A 437-nucleotide genomic window follows, 5' to 3' on the forward strand; every position below is an offset into this window, starting at 1 on the left:
CCTTCCTAAACGAGTTCGCATCCCGTCCCTCTGCTAATAGAGAGAACGCTCTCCCTGTTTCAGACGCCACGTGGTCCTGCGCGATCCGACCCCCCGGCCCCGCCCACCTCGCGTCCCCTTCGTCCCCCGACCTCTATGCTCCGCAACACCAGCCCCTTCAGCTCCCACCTCCTGCTCTGGCGCTGCGCCCACTCTTCCCTCCGCCCGAAATGGCTCGTTTCCCCCCACAGCCAACCGCCCTTCTTCCGAAAGCACGCTGTCCAATAGCTCTCTCTGCACGGGGGGAAACAGTCTACACTCTGCACTGTCCAGTACAGTAGCCATCAGTCACATGTGGCAACTGACCATTTGAGATGTGGCTAGTCCAACTGATGAAAAATTTTTTTATTTTAATTAGGTTTCATTAATTAAAATAGATATAACCACACAGAGCTCAC

The 437-nt window shown here is 54.9% G+C and overlaps 1 protein-coding gene across 1 annotated transcript in view; it reads right to left on the reverse strand.

Moving 5' to 3' along the window:
• TNN (tenascin N) overlaps positions 1-437 on the reverse strand; it is a 58232-nt gene that overhangs the window by 24349 nt on the left and 33446 nt on the right. The gene's annotated exons all lie outside the window — the stretch shown is intronic.

The sequence above is a fragment of the Pteropus vampyrus genome, unplaced genomic scaffold, assembly GCF_000151845.1.
Source record: "Pteropus vampyrus isolate Shadow unplaced genomic scaffold, Pvam_2.0 Scaffold65, whole genome shotgun sequence".
Taxonomy (NCBI): Eukaryota; Metazoa; Chordata; class Mammalia; order Chiroptera; family Pteropodidae; genus Pteropus; species Pteropus vampyrus.